This window comes from Rhinopithecus roxellana, chromosome 4 (genome assembly GCF_007565055.1).
Source record: "Rhinopithecus roxellana isolate Shanxi Qingling chromosome 4, ASM756505v1, whole genome shotgun sequence".
NCBI lineage: Eukaryota > Metazoa > Chordata > Mammalia > Primates > Cercopithecidae > Rhinopithecus > Rhinopithecus roxellana.
Genome location: NC_044552.1, coordinates 28,971,634 through 28,987,509, shown reverse-complemented (window position 1 = coordinate 28,987,509; position 15,876 = coordinate 28,971,634). Strand labels below are relative to the sequence as shown.

General features: G+C 47.8%; 1 protein-coding gene across 10 annotated transcripts in view; it reads right to left on the bottom strand.

The window, feature by feature from the left end:
* PPARD (peroxisome proliferator activated receptor delta) overlaps positions 1-15,876 on the bottom strand; it is an 87,437-nt gene that overhangs the window by 34,329 nt on the left and 37,232 nt on the right. Inside the window, exon 1 of one of the 10 annotated variants that reach the window (XM_030928921.1) lies at positions 6,159-6,235. The exons of 8 other annotated variants lie outside the window; for them this stretch is intronic. The gene's annotated coding sequence lies outside the window, so the exon portion shown is untranslated. Of the gene's footprint in view, positions 1-1,206; positions 1,331-6,158; positions 6,236-15,876 lie in introns of those variants that run through there. One more of the 10 variants, XM_010389650.2, reaches the window with a different exon arrangement.

Below are 15,876 nucleotides of genomic sequence, written 5' to 3'. Positions count from 1 at the left end.
TGTTTTTAAAATGAGCATCAACATCTTTTGTAATAAAGTGGAGTAGAAGAGTCAGGAGTCTTGTAAATGGATCTCACTCAAGTAAAGGCAGCCCAGGAGCTGCAGGCACATACTGACACCAGTAAAGAAGCAAAGCTCTCCTGCTGCTCAATCTTACAGAAATGTTTAGTCTTGTTCTCAGTCCTCCTGTGCCTTTCCAAGTGCATGCCTAGCTGATTGCTTTCTAAGGTCCCATATAAGCACGCACTTAACAAATATTTGAGAAGCATGAAGTCACCAAGAGAGGAAAGGAAGAACCAGAGTGAAAGGACAGATAAAACAAGAGGTTTCAAATCTCAGGGAGCCCAGAAAGACTTCTTAAGCACCAAAGCACCCTAGAGATTCAGAAAATTGGCCCATGCTGTCACCTCCCAATTCTCACATAATTCTGACAGCAGCTTCTGGATTTTATATTATACCTGCATGACAGCCGGCTCTCAGTAAGAACATGGGTCAAAAACTGCAATCTCACTCCTCAGGACTCAGAGCCAGGAGAAGGGGTGTGTGCGATAAGATAGGGAAATGCCAGAACCAGAGTGACTTATTGATGACACTTGGGGAATTCATTCAGAGAGTGCAAGGTCTCACACGCCAGGTCATGTTGGGCTTCTAACCAGTCCGGATCTCAGCCCATCCAGCAGGAGACAGAAGGGACTCTCTTGAGTCAGGTAAAGCACTCCCTCTGTTCCCTGAGTGAGCATTACAAGCAGTGATGACCAGGAGTCTGTCTATAAACCCTGTTTCCTTCCGGGGCTCTCCCTCCCAAGGTGCCCCGTCTCTCCACTCCTGCTCACTTGGCTGCCAGAGCCCTCGGGGTCTCTCCAAGGTGCAGGGTCGAAGGTGGCCATGAGCCAGGGGAATAAGAACTCCCCAGAGCTCCCTACAGGGCCCATACAGCACAGCCTATGCCTCACCAAGCCACTGGCCCTGGTCCCGAATTTGGCCCCCTTCCTGGTGGCCTATGAGGATGAATAGTGTAAAGAGAGGCAACTGGAACCTGAGAGGGCTGATCCTCAGGGTCTCTCAGTTCTATAGCAACAGGACAACATGACCTTGACAAGCAGCACCATTTCCTGCTTCAGCCGGAGCCAGTTTCCCCCAAAACAACTGCTCTGGGGAAGGACACCAGGGTAATATGAGGAGCAGACGCTGGGTCTTTCTACTTACCAAGTGCTCGCAGGTGCTACTGGCCCTGGGGATGGCTGCTAACTGGAAGATGACAGGTTGGTGGGCTGCTGGTGGGTCACCAGAGCAGAAGGTCACTAAGAGCCATTTTAGCGTGCTCCAGAGTCGCTGTTACAGCCCTCCTTTCTCGCTGCCTCCTCAAGAACCTCCACCCAAATCCTGGGGCGTCCCAAGCACGTAGGCGGTGTTTCCCCACCCACAATGACCTGCTTGGCAAGGCTTGGCACACCTTTCCCCCATTAATGCTTCCTGTCTCCCTCTCTCCCCCAAGGAACCCAGGCAGGCTGAGGCAATACCTTCCTTCATCCACCTGGGCTGCCCTTGGAATTCCTGGGCCAATCTAGGGATCCTAGGCATCAACCCTAAAGTGGGCCACTCTCAGGTACGTGCAGCCTGTACTTGCCGGTCTGGGCAGGCAGAGGCTGGAACGGTGCCAGCAGCTCACCTCTGTAACACAGCATGGAAGCATTTATTTCAAGGGTGGCTGGGGAGCGTCCAACCAGCTTGCAGGACAGCCTGCCACATGCAGGGGAGGAACCGGTTTGCTTTGGGCAAACTGTTTCACTTCTCTGAGCCACCCTTGAAATAAATACTTCAGTGCTGCGTTACAGAGGTGAGCTGCTGGTGCCGTTCCAGCCTCCGCCTGCCCAGACCGGGAAGTACACGCTGCATGTACCTGGCACTGGCACTGGCCCATGTTAGGGTTGGTGCCTGGGATCCCCAAATTGGCCCAGGAATTCTAAGGGCAGTCCAGATGGATGAAGCAAGGCACCTCTCTCTTCCCTCTCACCTGTCAGGGCCTACAAGGCTTGGTGCTCTTCTGCTTGGTTCTGAGCACTACTTCCGAGTGCTCAGTGACACAATAACAACAACCAGCCACCTAACAAAGGAGGCAGCTTGGCACAAGGACAAGGGCAGGGCTTTGTCCCCAAACAAAAATGGGTTTGAATCCTAGCTCTGTCACTCACTAGCTGAGTAGCTTTGGGCAAACTGCTTCACTTCTCTGAGTGTCTATTTCCTTATATGTACAATCTTACATAGCTCAGAGATGACTTGGCTATGGTCACAGGGAGAGATGGCTGGAGAGCTTGGTCCCAGGTCCTGGCATACCGGCCTCCAGAGCTTGTCTGACTATACTAGGATGTTTCTTAACTGCAGCTACACATGACAGAGAAAACGGTGGTCTCTTTTCCTAAATGGCTGTCAGCAATTCCCAAAGTCAGGGAAAAGTCCTTTCAAAGTCCACTGCCTTAATACAAAAGGAGACTTCACAGATGCCAACTTAACTAGGTGAATCAAGTTAGCATCACCTTTACTAGGGTCAGCTGGCACCACTGTGCCTCCTGATGTAAGCAACAGGAAGCACACATCACCTATGTGGGTTCCCACCAACAACGTAAACCCGAATCTAATCACAAAGAAACGATCCAACAAACATGGAATGTGGACAATCTATGATACAACATGAAGCAAATGTACGAAACTGTTAGCAACTGGCAAATCTTGGTGAAGGAAATACAGAAGTTCATTGTATTATTCTTTTAACTTTTCTCTAGTTTTAACCTTTAAGAGTAACTTTTAAATATTAAATATGTGTAGTATTACTCTTAAATCATTAAGTGATTTTTATTTGGCATTCATTTTGTGTTAATGCTCTCTTCTGCATTTTCTATTATCAGATGCCTATATCAGGTAGAGATCATTTTTACATGCTAATGAAATATATAAATCTTATATCATAATATATTTGTCCATAATAACAATAAACTATGCATTTATTTTATTATTTTAATTTTTGAGATGGGGTCTCGCTCTGTCACCCAGACTGTCACCAACCAGGGTGGTGCTATCATAGCTCACTGCAAACTCCTGGGCTCCAGTGATCCTCCTGCCTCAGCCTCCTGAGTAACTGGGACTACAGGCACATGCCACCACGCTGGCTGATTTTTTTGATTTTTAGTAGAGACAAAATCTTTCTCTGTTATCAGGCTGGTCTCAAACTCCTGAGCTCAAGCCATCCTCCTGCCTTGGCCTCCCAAAGTGCTGGGAATACAGGTGTAAGCCACTGTGCCCAACCAAACCACCAAACTATGCATTTAATGTTATATCTTTTTTCTCTTTTTTTTTTTACAGAAACAACTGAAATTTTGTCACAGAAAAAATAATTCCATTTATTATTATGACCACTCCTTATTAAAAAACCCATAAAGTGTTACGAAAGATATAGAATAACATGTTTTTGGGAATTCCAGGGAATTTCTATTACTTGTTCCTCAATCCAACAAGTTAATAACTGTTGGGAATTTGGAAGCACCAGCATCTTGATGGCCAGCCTTTGTTATGACCCCTGCTCCCACATGGCAATCTTCCATCTAGTAGCTCCAGCCAGAGAGACCCACTCAAATAAAATATCATTTATGGGACTGTTTCAGGCACCACGTACAAAAGCACTGACCTAGACCCCTATGGGGAGAGATGACAAAAGGAGTAAAACACAGCCTGCCCTTGAAGAGGTAGGTATACAAACTGTGTGATGGAGGCCACATAAGAGGTGGCCACTGTGGAGGAAGAAATATTCCAACTTGTGAGCAGCAGGGATGATTCTGGAGTAGGTATAATGGCCCTTCTTCTAGCTGGGCCAGAAAACTAGAAAAGGCACTCCCAGGGAAGGCCAAGGTGAGTCAGGCAAGGCAGCCAAGAACACAGGGCACATCTGGGAATGGCGAGCTGTCCACTTTGGCTGCTGCACCCCACTCTCTGAAGGACAGATAAAGGGCCAGGACCTGGCTAGCCTTGAATTCCTAGTTGCTAAGGTGTGTAGACTTAATTCTGAGGCCCGGGGTTCCACCCTTTGGTTCCAATGACTATAAGGTTGTAGAGGGGCAAAGAAAGTCACCAGAGGCCTTCAGAAATGACACAGTGATAGAGGGTGAGGGTCTGAAATCTCACCTCTCATCCTCTCAAAGCGATACACTTCCTGTATTTTCCCAGGCATAGCTCTTTGCACATTTTCTTGCTATTGTATTTTAATTCTTTATTTTGGGGAATGTGCTATTTATTTGCCTGCTTGATTTATAATTAGGGTATAACATACTCATGGTTAGAGTATGCAATCTGCATTAATCTTAAGTATAATAAGCCCCATAAATTCCTACATTTATATACCACCATAAAACCATCACCCAGGCCGGGTGCGGTGGCTCATGCCTATAATCCCAACACTTTGGAAGGCCGAGGCAGGTGGATCACCTGGGGTCAGGAGTTAGAGACCAGCCTGGCCAACATGGTGAAACCCCGTTTCTACTAAAAATATAAAAATTAGCCGGGCAGGGTGGCAGGCACCTGTAGTGCCAGTCACTCGAGAGGCTCGCCAGTCACCTGTAGTGCCAGTCACTCGAGAGGAGAATCGCTTGAAGCCAGGAGGTGGAAGTTGCAGTGAGCTGAGATCGCGCTATCGTACTCTAGCCTGGGGTACAAGAGCAAGGCTCCGTCTCAAAAAAAAAAAACAAACAAACAAAAAACAAACCAAAAAAAACCCATCACCCAGGTCAAGACAGTAAACATTTCCAGCACCCCAGAAGGTTCTTTGTGCCCCTGACCAGCTAATCCCCACAATAAGAAGTAACTACTCTGCTTTTTTTGAGAAAAGGTCTTGTTCTGTTGTCCAGGCCAAGCTGGAATGCAGTGGTGGCCTGATCAGGGCTCACTGCAGCCTCAGCCTCCTGGGCTCAAGCTATCCTCCCACCTCGGCCTCCCAAAGTACTGGGATTATAGGCGTGAGTCACTGTGCCCAGCTGTAACCACTATGCTGACCTCTATCACCATCAGTTAGTTTTGCCTGCTGTTGTGCATCCAGTTTCTCCTGGCTGGAGTCAGAGCCCACAGAGGGCAGGCACTGAGAGGTTCCTGCTGCCTTGTGGCCCTCTACAGTGCTGGGCACACAGCAGGCATTTAGATGTCTGCTAAGTCAATGATTAGACCAGGGTGGTGGAAGCGTGTCCATGGATACCAACCCTCTGCCACGTGTTTGCACCTTCTGCCCATACTGCTCTCCTGCCTGAAATGCCCTCCTCCCCTTTTCCTTTGTCTCATTCCTACCTTCCCCTCTTTTTTTTGAGACAGAGTCTCACTCTGTCACCTAGGCTGGAGTGTGGTGCCATGATCTCGGCTCACTGTAACCTCCACACCCGAGGTTCAAGTGATCGTCCCACCTCAGCCTCCTAAGTAGTTGGGATTACAAGTGTGCACCACCATGTCTGGCTAATTTTTGTAATTTTAATAGACATGGGGTTTCACTATGCTGCCCAGGCTGGTCTCAAACTCCTGACCTCAAGTGATCTGCCCACCTCAGCCTCCCAAAGTGCTGGGTACAGGTGTGAGCCACTGCACCCAGCCTCTCCTCTTTTTTTTTTTTTTTTTGAGATGGAGTCTCGCTCTGTTGCCCAGGCTGGAGTGCAGTGGTGCAATCTCAACTCACTGCAAGCTCCGCCTCCCGGGTTCACGCCATTCTCCTGCCTCAGCCTCCCGAGTAGCTGGGACTACAGGCACCCGCCACAACACCCGGCTAATTTTTTGTATTTTTAGTAGAGACGGGGTTTCACCATGTTAGCCAGGATGGTCTCGATCTCCTGACCTCGTGATCCGCCCGCCTCAGCCTCCCAAAGTGCTGGGACTACAGGCATGAGCCACCGCGCCGGCCCTCCCCTCTTTTTGAAAAAAAGGTTTGGCTCAAGTTCCATCCCCTTCCCGGAAGCTCTCCTCTTCCTGCCCCCGCGGCACGTGCTGCCCACCACGCTCCTCTGCAGATGCTGCCTTACACGTTCTCTCTGAGCGGGTATGTGTGCACATCTACAGCCTGCTCCCCATCCTGTCTCAGTCTCTCAAAGGAAAGATCCTGTTTTAGTCTGCATTAAACAAGCCCCAACTCCTCTCACCTCCTCCTTGTTTGCAGAGTATCCTAAGCTGCAAAAAATTTCTTCTGGTCTGTCTTCCTCACAGGGCTAGAAGGATCATACTGGAAAACATCTGTGAAGAGGTTTTATAAGCCACAGTCCACTTAACACACATCATATGTATAACAAAAAAGTTTTTTTTTTTTTAAAAAGAATGGCCGGACGTGGTGGCTCACGTCTGTAATCTCAGCACTTTGGGAGGTATAGGTGGGCAGATAATTTGAGGTCAGGGGTTTGAAACCAGCCTGGCCAACATGGTGAATCCCCATCTCTACCTAAAACACAAAAATGAGCCAGGCGTAGTGGTGGGCGCCTGTAACCCCAGCTACTTGGGAGTCTGAGGCAGGAGAATTGCTTGAGCCTGAGAGGTGGAGGTTGCAGTGAGCAGAGATCGTGCCACATTCCACTCCAGCCTAGGAGACAGAGCGAGACTCCATCTCCAAAAAAAGGAATGCAGTGTATCTGTATATGCTGATGTGGAAAGATTCCCAAGATACACTCAAAAAAAAAAACTAGGTGTCAGAGCAAGTTAGTGTGCTCCCCACTGCCACGGTTAAGAGCAGGAAGAGGATAAGAACACACGCACATGAGAGTGCACATGGAAAAACTATGGAAAGAAGGATAGCCAGGAAACCAATCACCTTTACCTTCACCCCTGGGGCTGGGGTGGGAGATCCTGACTCCAGTCAGTCCCTTTCTGTCATACAACATTCTGATCTATGTGTTTGTATTAATAAACATTTTAACATAAAAATAAACTAAAATGAGGGGCTGAACTTATACCACCACCAGAGTGCTCCCCAGCTTCCTAGAGTTCATCCTGAGGGTAAACCATGGGCAGCCTGCTGAAATCTGGGCTCCGGCCTCAGAAGCCACACAGATGCTGCAACAGGCCTGGGGTCAGAAATTCAGCACTAGTTAAAGCAGAGAGAAGAAAAGAGCCTGTGAGCTCACCGACAGCAACCCTTGGGGGCCTGGTAAAGAGCAACAACGGATGCAACTCCACCTTTTGCTTGGCAGTCAAAACCTGGGAGCTCAGAGCCTAGGGCCAGAGAGGAATAAGGGGCCCAGGACCCTCTGTGGGTCAACACTGCCCACCCTGTTGTGTGACCCAAACTGACCCAGGACTGGATCAATTTCCAGTTTATAAATTTGTCAGGCGGGAAAAGCAGGCTTCCCCACCTCCTGACAAATGTATAAGCCAAGATTGGGAGATGCAATCTAAAGGAAAGGGCAGAAGCAACAAAGACCTCCAGGGTGCTGCCAGTTTTCACCACACTAAGGGCCCCACGCAGCACAAGACAGGGCCTCCTGGACCCAGAAACCATCCTGTGCTGGAGATGGTAGGAGAAAGACTGCAGCAACCTTTCTGCAAGGCCAGGTCTGTCTCTGCCTCTCACATCTATCGAGCAGCCCATTCTGAAGCCTTGCTCTTCACCTTGAGGAGTTCATCTTCAGGGTTATCAACAAACTCCCATTGCCAGGCCAACAGTGAGGTAGATTCTATTATCATTTTCCTGTTTTATATCTGGGTGGAGTCTTGGCAGGAGTCTTGACCTTGAAATTGGTCTCCTTGAAGTTGTTCCGTCATCTCCAATATTCCCCAAGATCCAAAGAGCCAAGTACCAAATGAACCAAGTATTTGTTTGTTTGTTTTTAAGATGGGGTCTCGCTCTGTCACCCAGGTTGGAATGCAGTGGCATGACCACAGCTCACTGTAGCCTCAACCTCCTGGGCTCATGCAATCCTTCCACCTCAGCCTCCCAAGTAGCTGGGACTACAGGTGTGTACCACCACAACTGGCTCACTAAAAAAACAAATTTGTAGAGATGGGGGTCTCACTACATTGCCTGGGCTGGTCTCAAGCAATCCTCCTGCCTCAGCCTCCCAAAGGTTTGGGATTGCAGGTGTGAGCCACCATGTCTGGCAACCAAGTATTGTTCATCTAAGTTCTCAGTATCTCCCTAATTCAGTATCATCATTTCTCTCACGCTCTTTCTATTTTCTTTTTCTTAAAAAAAAAAAGAAAGGAGTTGGGATTCTCGCTATGTTGACCAGGCTAGTCTCAAGCTCCTGGCCTCAAGTGATCCTCCCATTTTGGCCTCCCAAAGTGTTAGGATTACAGGCGTGAGCCACCGAGCCTGGTCAACTCTCATCCTTCTCATCTGAATTACTGCAACAGTCTCTAAGAGGGTCCTTTGCTTCACTCTTTGCCTCCTTCCCTGTCTGCAGCAAGACTAATCTTTCTAGATCACAAACCTGATCATATGTAATTCCCTGTTTAGAAATCTTTAAAACTCCCTGCTACTGTCAGAAAAAATCCCAACTTCTGATGGTACAAGGCCCATCTTGATCCAGGCTTGCTTCCCTTTCTAGCTTGCTCTCCCACCACTCCCCCAGGTCAAATACACCTTGCTCTCAACACATGGCCCCAGGTCTTGGACATTCCCTTCCAGCTGGCCTCCTTCCTCACCTAGCTAGGTCTGTTCTGCCCTTGAGGAAGACCCTCCTTTAGGAAGCAAGTCTTCCTTGCCCAGCATGGGTCAGGTGGGTTGGCTAGGCTCTGCCTCAGCTTCTCAGCTGTATGATGGGGCCAACCTCTACTGCCTGACAGGCTGGTGAGACAGCATGATGCAAAGAATGCGAAGGGCCTTGAAAATGACTAAGAACTTCAAATACAAAGCATTAGAACCACCACCAGAGGAACACTGCTTTCTCCTCCCATTTTGAAACAGCTCTCTTGGAGGTCTTGGATGACCTCCTCTTGTTCCACCGCCCCCGCCATCTAAGAGGCCCTTGGCTGCTGTCCTGGTCCTGTTCCATCTCACTGCTGCAATGGTTCTGTCAACCACTTCCTCCTGAGGACAGGAGGGTAATTTGCCCAGGGTCACAGTCAAACCTCATAAGGATTGCCTTCCCCTCTGGGGGCTTTGCACTCTGCTTGCTCCTCCTTCACCCGTCCTTGAAATGATGATCCTCCTTCCCTACCCCCACCGCCCTCCCCACCCCATTCTGTTCTTGGCTGGCTTCCCTGCTCAATCCATCCACTGCACAATCCAGCCACTGGCAATTTCACACACCGTGACTGCATCCCACACCACTGTCCGGGGTCTCTCTCCTGCTGACTGTGTAAACACCACACAGAGGCCTCGCAGAGGCCTCATAATGTGTTCAAAACACAATCAATTATCTTCATGCCAGGCCACAGGTGTCCCTGGCAGGCAGCAAGTTCTCCATTTGTTTGCTGAGCTGATCACCATATGCTTATTTCCCCTCCTGCCACCCCAACCGCTATACCTCTAGTGCTTCCCACCCAAGTCAATGGGACACCATCCCTCGGGCACACAGGCTAAACTCCAGCACCAGTGGGTCCTCTCTCACCACTCACTTATCCATTCTCCCCTTTCCTTGACTGGTCGGGTTCAAGCCCTGCCCACTCCTCACCTAGATCTGGCTCTCCACTCCTGTCAGTGACATTTCTAAGCCCAGCCATGATCTGTCACACCCTTGCCCACAAAATCCAACTCCTTCATGTGGGATCCAAGGCTTTCCACACTCTGGCCCCAACATATGGGTGCAATCACTACCCAGTGGGCTAGTGGGCTAGCACTACCAGTAGCACTAATAATAATAATAATAATAGTAATAATAATAATAATAACAACACATACTGAATGCTTCCCATGTGTCTCTTCATCTCCATCACAGCCCTGTTGGGGAGGATCCATAGGATCAAAATTTGACAGATGAGGAAACTGAGGACAGGAGGGTAACCTGCCCAGGGTACAACCTCATAAGAATTGCACTGTGCCAGAACAAATAATCTTTTAATCCTTTAGCCTTCTCTGACACTTTCAAACTCCTTAGGGGCTGGGATATGCCTGTTTAGAAAATCTCTGCAGCAGGCTTCCCATTGCCTCTCTAACTTCCCAAAGGAAACAGCAATAGATGTTCTTGCGATCAGAATGAAAGATAATGTGGGTCTCCCAAGTTATTCCTAGAATTTTTGAGTTCCAAGAAGGAATATCAATGTCTAATTGTCAGTAAATTTTTTAGTAAGTAGAAGTATTTTTACACATAATTAACATGATAGCATACCAAGACCTCTGGTTAAATTAATGTGAGTGAAACAATTATACCCATTTCACAGGACCTGGAGAATTTTACTGCTCTAAAATTTCATTTTATGGCAAGCACAGTACAGGTGATACCAGGTGCCTGGTTAGAACATGCCTCCTGACAACGACCCCGTTCCTGGAGTAAAGTCTCCTGGCAGTGCCATGGCATGTCCAGGAATGAATGCTCTCCTGCCACTGGCCTCTAATTGCCTAATAGGCCTGGGACTTGGCTCTTCAAACACATGGCTTCCATCCCAGAGCTTCCCACTAAGCCAACTATTTCTGTTTCCTAAGGTTCCAGAGGCTACTGCTGACGTCAGAATGGAGGGGCAAAAACAAACCCCAACAACAACAATGGTGACAATGACAAAAAGGAGAGAGCAGAGGAGGGGACATAGAGGAAACAAACTACAGGCAAGAATGTCTGCATGATGAACTCGAGAATGCGCCCTGGAGGGTATGTGAGATACCCACTTTGTGCCTTTCTCCATTCTCCCCCTCCTCCTCACCCATCCTCTGTACTGTATTGTTTACTTCTCCGTCTTCCCTCTGGAATGGGGCACCTTGACTGTTCTTTATAACTAGTAGACTGTAGGTGCTAAATTAATGCTGAATGAATGGCCGCAGACCCTGCTAACTGTTTACTCAATATCTATTCTCCCCTTCTTTCTTAGTGACAGAATCCCAATTCTGCTTCAAGTAGCAATGTGCCCAGCTAAACGATGTCTCAGCCTCCCTTGCATCTAATGGAGGCCAATGAGGAGAAGCTGAAGCTATTTGGTGGGACTTGCAGGAAAGCTCCTTAAGATGGAGCATGTGTTCTTCCTGCCTTTGCTCTCTTCTTCCTGCTTTCTCCCTAGAACCTAACATGATGGCTGGGGCTCCCGCAGCCATCTCAGACCATGATACAACCTTGGGGTTGGAAGCCCTGCACTAAGGATGGCGGAGCAGAGAGACCAGCCCTAGACTATCCCCTCTAAATTTCTTATCACAATAGAAAAAATTTCTACCGGTTTAAGCCACTGCTATTTCTGTTCTAGCTGCCAAACAGAATTCCTAACTGATTCATGAGTAAACCAATTAAATTTAGTTTTCTTTTTTTTTTTTTTTTTGAGACGAAGTCTCGTTCTGTCACCCAGGCTGGAGTGCAGTGGCGCGATTTCGGCTCACTGCAAGCTCCGCCTCCTGGGTTCACGCCAATCTCCTGCCTCAGCCTCCCCAGTAGCTGGGACTACAGGTGCCCGCCACCATGCCTGGCTAATTTTTTGTATTTTTAGTAGAGACAGGGTTTCACCAAGTTAGCCAGGATGGTCACCATCTCCTGACCTTGTCATCCACCCGCCTCGGCCTCCCAAAGTGCTGGGATTACAGGCGTGAGCCACCGCGCCTGGCCCAAATTTAGTTTTCTTAAATTACTCATCGCTGACCTACAGTTTACAAGGCCAATCACCACTTCTAGCCTCTGGTCTTTGTAACGTAATGATAATTTGTCATTAAGTTACAAAGAATTATTGTTCACTGGAGGTCAGGACAGAGGCACTAGAAGGAAGAGGTAGTTCAAGGAGGAGAAGGAGACACTGAACAGAAGATGAGGGATAGAGGCAGGAGGAGAGCAGGAAAATGAGGCGCAGGGAAGAGAGATGACAGGAGAATGCGGGGAGGAACAGATGCAAAAGGCTGGAGCAAAGGAAAGGGGAGCCTGACAGGCAAGGCAGAGACCCTGGCGAGATGGAGTGGTGGAGAGAGGAGAAAGAGAAGTATGCCGCAGCAGCAATTGCTGCTATGATTTAGAGAACAGGTGCTGCAGGCTGGGCATCAGCACCAAGCACTTTGTATGTATGTGTGCTCCCTGATCCTCTCACTCCTGCACTAAGCGTTATCACGCCTGTTTTACAAATGAGGTACCTGGTTTGGGGCAGTGGCTCACTCCTGTAATCCCAGCACTTTGGGAGGCCAGGGCACGAGGATTACTTGAGCCTAGGAGTTCAAGACCAACCTGGGCAACATAACAAGACCCCCAATCTCTACGAAAAAATTAAAAAATTAGCTGGGTGTGGTGCATGTGCCTGTAGTTCCAGCTACTCGGGAGGCTGAGTAGGGAGGACTGCTTGAGCCCGAAAGGTCGAGGCTGCAGTGAGCCGAGGTCATGCTACTGCACTCCAGCCTGGGCGACAAAGTAAGACCTTGTCTCAAAACAAAACAAAACAAAACAAAACAAAAAACAAAAACAAAAAACAAAAATGAGGTTAATTAGCTCTGAGATATGAATTAACTCTCACTCAGTCACAGAAAGTGGTAGAGGCAGGCTTTGTTGAAGTCTCCTTAGAAGGGAGGTGAGACATCATTCTTCTGTCTTTTTCTATCTCACTGTGAGATGTGGAATCATGGCAACCATTTGGACCATGAGGACAGCAGCCACACCCTAAGAATGGCAGGGCAGGGAACTGTAAGGAGTCTGGGTTGCTCACGACCTGATGGAGCTTCTGCAACTGTCTGAGACTACAGACTACCTAACTCAGTCAGAATCCCCATCCATGAATCCATCAATCCATCCATAAATGCTTCAGATAATAATTTGCTACATTTTCCTCTAATCTTCAGTAATAGATTCCAAGTCACACTCCCAGACATTCTGATTCAGCAATCACTTTGAGATACACTCTCCTAGAAAAATGGAAAATCAGATTCATTTTTGAATTGATTAAGGAATTGAGTAAGGAAACTATCTGAGAGTCCACAGGACAAACCTTGATACCTCAAAAGCAGCAACTGCTGATGACATGCCCCTAGAAGACCTTGGAGATCAGCAGATGACACTGTAAAGTTACTCTACCATTATTTGGAGAAATGGAAGAAGGGAAAAGTTCATAAAGACCAAGAGAGCACATTTGGGGCTATTTCCTCAAAAACAGATAAAAGGTAGTCCTTGTTAATTCAGACCAGTCTCTAACAGTGCCAGCAAGTCATTTGAGAAAAAACAAACCAGTAGTCCAAGCCTCAGAAAGAGAACAGCTCCTTTTGGGCAAAAGCACCAAGTGTCAAAGCGACACACTTGCACCCAGTAGCATCGGACAGCATGACTGTTGGGCACCATTGATTGCAGCTTGCTGTGTGCTAGGAATTCTCTCCAACTAGACTGCAAGCTCTCCTCTCTGAGAAGAGGGACTTGTGGCATTACTATTTCAGTATCTTCAGCAATAGCACCTAGCACAGTACTGAACACACAGTTGCTTAATATATGACCACAGACTGAGAGCTGTCAAGAAAGAACTAATGGGATTCATGTGGGTTGGGCAAAGATGCTACTGGAAGCCAGGCGTGGTGGCTCATGCTTGTAATCCCAGCACTTTGGGAGGCTGAGGTGGGTGGATCACAAGGTCAGGAGTTCGACACTAGCCTGGCCAACACGGTGAAACCCCATCTCTACTAAAAATACAAAAATTAGCCAAGAGTGGCAGCGGGTGCCTATAATCCCAGCTACTCGAGAGGCTGAGGCAGAAGAATCACTTGAACCCAAGAGGCGTAGGTTGCAGTGAACAGAGATGGTACCATTGCACTCCAGCCTGGGTGACAAGAGCGAAACTCCATCTCAAAAAAGAAAAACAAAACAAAACAAAAAAACAGAAAATATGTCTACTCCAAGCCCTAACCCTGTGCCCATCTCTGAGTTCAAGCTGATTCCTGAAATTTTAGCCAAGGGAATTGAGAGTTGGTGCTGTCATTGTTCATCACTCTCATGAGATTGTTATCTGATAGATAATCTGGGGATCTTTAAAGGTTCAAATGCCTTCTCTTCTGAGAATATTCCTATGATAGAGTCCCAAGAGTCCAGAGAATTCAGGCAAAGCTGAAGAGGATGACACAGGCCATTAAGCTCTGCCCCAGACTTATCTCATCTGCCCTTTTTAGTTGTTAAGTCTCAGTGCGGTAGAAATCTTAACGAGGTCAGAAGTGACGAGTGACACAGCTCTAAATGCCAGGTACTGAGTTTTCACATCCTGGTCTCTTCGGAGGCCCCGGGCATACAGAGTCATCTACTCCTAAAGCAACTGTGCCTTTCAGAAGGGCAGTCTTATTCTAAAATTAAAGATTCTCAGGGCCCACTAGGATTATAATTAGTTTGTATTTCCTCCACCTGGCACTCAGAGACGCTGAGTTTGGGAAGGGAATGTGGGGCATGCATTCTTAAGGCTGGAAACCACTTTAATTTGCAAGATTTAGTGGCTTTTTCTGGCCACTGGCTTAAGTCTCTGGCATCCTCAGCTAGACTAAGAATTGTCACCTTGTGTCCCAGCCATACTGATTCACATTTCCATCAACTCGGCATAAAATGTGCCAAAGAAACAAGCTTTCCTGATGTCACTCCCTGCATCTGCATCCCATACCACTCCCAGCACTTGCCTCTACTCAGCCAGAGAAATTCAATGCAATTCAACTACCAATGCTGAATGCCCACCAAATGACAGATAGAATGAGAGGAGTTTCAAGTACCAAGAAAAACAAGGCCCTGCTCTCAAGGGGGTCAGAGTCGGCTGAAAAAAAGGAGATACGTGGCCAGGTGCAGTAGCTCACACTTGTAATCCCAGCACTTTGGGAGGTTGAGGTGGGCGGATCACAAGGTCAAGAGATTGAGACCACCCTGGCCAACATGGTGAAACCCCGTCTCTACTAAAAATACAAAAATTAGCTGGGCATGGTGGCATACGCCTGTAGTCCCAGCTACAAGGGAGGCTGAGGCAGGAGAATGGCCTGAACCCAGCAGTCAGAGGTTGCCGTGAGCTGAGATCGCGCTACTGCACTCCAGCCTGGTGACAGAGCGAGACTCGGTCTCAAAAAAAAAAAAAAAAAAAAAAGATACGTAAACAAGCAGCAACCCACAGAGTGGTAATTACTACAGACAGAGACCCCAAGCTCTGAAGGAGTAAAGGCTGCTCTCCTGGGAGGGATCAAGGAGAGGAGGGGAGACAGGCAATTCCAGGGAAGGAATAAGCAGTGTAATTGCACAGAAGCCTGGCAGCCTGAACTGCTGGAGACAGCCTGAACTGCTGCAGACAGCAACCATGGAGGGAGCCAACAGGGATCAGGGTTACTGCATGTCAGATGCTGCCATTTTACAGAAGAAAAAGCTGAGTTACAGAAGGGATAAGTAACTTGTCCAAAATCATACGTTATGAAAAGACAGGTTCCAAGTCAAACAGTTGGACCCTAAAACCTGTGCTTTTAAACATTACAGTACATAGTATGCGAATAGTTCAATCTGCTGAAGTGTAAAATTTAAGAGCTAAGTTTATGCAGGAGATGGGCTGGATCATGAAAGGCTTCATATGACACGCTAAACATCTGAACAAACTTTCAGCAGGATACTGGACTAAATTAATGTGAAAGAGCTTCCCCTTTCTACCACTATCACAGAGAAATACCAGATAAAATAAAACAAATGACGCCCTTAGACATGCAGTCATACTGGAAAGAGAAATGCCCTATGTGCGAGGGCATTTCTGAAACATGAACAGTGAGTGGAACTGACACCACAATGGCCTGTGGACTTCTGCACCCACATATGAAGTGGTTGAAAGCCTCCC